The sequence below is a fragment of the Podarcis tiliguerta genome (assembly GCF_965153285.1).
Source record: "Podarcis tiliguerta genome assembly, chromosome: 9".
NCBI classification, from domain to species: Eukaryota; Metazoa; Chordata; class Lepidosauria; order Squamata; family Lacertidae; genus Podarcis; species Podarcis tiliguerta.
Window position 1 is genome coordinate 8,447,547 of NC_139542.1, and position 1,832 is coordinate 8,449,378.

The following is a 1,832-nucleotide window of genomic DNA, read 5'->3' on the forward strand; positions in this document are numbered from 1 at the left end:
CATGAACACTGGTGCTGTGTGTCTGATCCTGCCCACTGGTCCCCAATTTAGCACCTCCTCAATCACCAGCATCAGGCTCAGCATTAGGTCTGGCTCCTTAGCCAGCAACTCTTCAACCTCAGACTCTGTGTTTTAATTGCAGTTGGAGGTCATGACAAACACTAACCCTTTTCACCTGGTTGGAACCACCTCCTCTGAATAACATTGTCTCATTCCCCCCAAATCCATGCATTTATTAAGCCTGTACGCATGGTGTTCTCCATTTAGGTGTTAGTGAGTCATGTTTGTGAAGATCTACTGACTATAACAGCACAGTCCGCTTCATGTACTCCCTGTCCTGGTTTAGCAGGGACAAGTCCTGTTCCTGGGAAATATTTGTTCCTTTTCTCCCCTGTTTTCTTTGGGGAAATTTGGAGAAAGCATTATCTCTTGTTGTAGACACATCTGATGTTTTCCTCCCTTGTGGCTGGGCAAGAACTACCTATCCAGAAGACAGACAATGCGGAAAGCACATGAGTCATAACTCTCCCAAAATAAGGATAACCAGGTCCATTGTTGGATTAAAATTATATTATGCATTACATTTTTTAAAAGAAAGCTTTTATGCTCAGTTGATGCAAGTCAGTTCAGGACAAGCTCTTGCAAATAAAATGAACACAGAGTTGTACAGCGGGGAATGTGGGTGGGAAAGCAGTGACCATTTCTGTTCATCAAGTAGGAGAGGTTGTCTCTGAACTTCTGGGAAGAAATAAAATTACATTAAAAATTCTGCTGTCCCTATGTGAAAACTTTTTCTTTCTTTTTTTGGTATTCTGAGCTGGAGAAGAGCTGTGAAGTCTGTAATACTTATTTTATCTCTGAGGTGTGCATTGTGAGCTGCATATTTAAAACTCAGCAACATGATTAGCTAGAATGTTTGTGAACATTCTGTGACATCAGAGCAACTCGACCAATGGGAGCATAACAACCAAATGGTCAGTTTTTCATAACATGCACCTATCTATACCATGGACTAAGCATAGCTAGGAGCTGAATTTAAGACAAATAAGCAAGTTCATTATTTTCAACCAGCCCTGCAAATAGAGACTGCCAGTAGCAATTGGGATCTACTCAATACATCCCAGCAGTTAACCAGTGTTGTTTTTCTGCTACTATGAAAGTTGGGTGCAATAATTTAATCCACCCACCTAAAAAAAAAAGAAGAAGAAGAAGATGAAAGAAATACCTCTTGCCATTGTACACTCCAATGAAATAAAATGTCCCTGGCCAGAGAGAGTCAAATCGGCCCTTTCATGAATTTTGATTGGTTGCCATGGCAACAGTGACACACTCCATTTAGCACTGGAACTCTCGCCACAACAGAAGGTGAGATAGAGTAGAGTGGAAGTGGTTCCCGTGGGCTGTCTCTATGCACACCAAGCTAGGCCACTCACAAAACAATGTGGTCGGATCCTCAGATGCTTCCCCCTCCCACTTTCAAAACGAGAAGGTCCTTGTAATCAGCTCAGTCATACTATAACCTGAGAGACCAGGGTTCAAATTCCCACTGGGCCACATGAAACCCTCTGAGTGACCTTGGGCCCATCAGTGTCTCTCTCAGGCTAACCTGCCTCACAGGATTGTTGCAGGAATTAACTGAAGAAGCGTGAAGACCATGCACACCACTTGCGTGAAGAAACTGAAGACCATGCACACCACTTGCATCCACTACGGAGGGAAAAGCAGGATATAAATGCAATAAACAAGCAAGTAGACATTTATGGCTGAATTAACCACTGTGATAAGTACTGTTGTACGGACTCCAATCTCTGAGTGGCAAGAGACTCCATGGC

At 43.0% G+C, this 1,832-nt stretch overlaps 1 long non-coding RNA gene across 2 annotated transcripts; it reads right to left on the reverse strand.

Moving 5' to 3' along the window:
* Positions 1-204: 204 nt before the first annotated feature.
* LOC310685139 lies at positions 205-1,324 on the reverse strand. Of its 2 annotated transcripts, none has more exons than XR_014515094.1 (2): positions 1,226-1,324; positions 205-481 (listed from the first exon to the last, which is right to left on the reverse strand). It is a non-coding gene; the product is annotated as an uncharacterized lncRNA (long non-coding RNA). The 2 variants fall into 2 exon arrangements; XR_014515095.1 differs by lacking the exon at positions 205-481 and adding an exon at positions 553-738 and having other exon boundaries at positions 1,226-1,312.
* Positions 1,325-1,832: the final 508 nt, after the last annotated feature.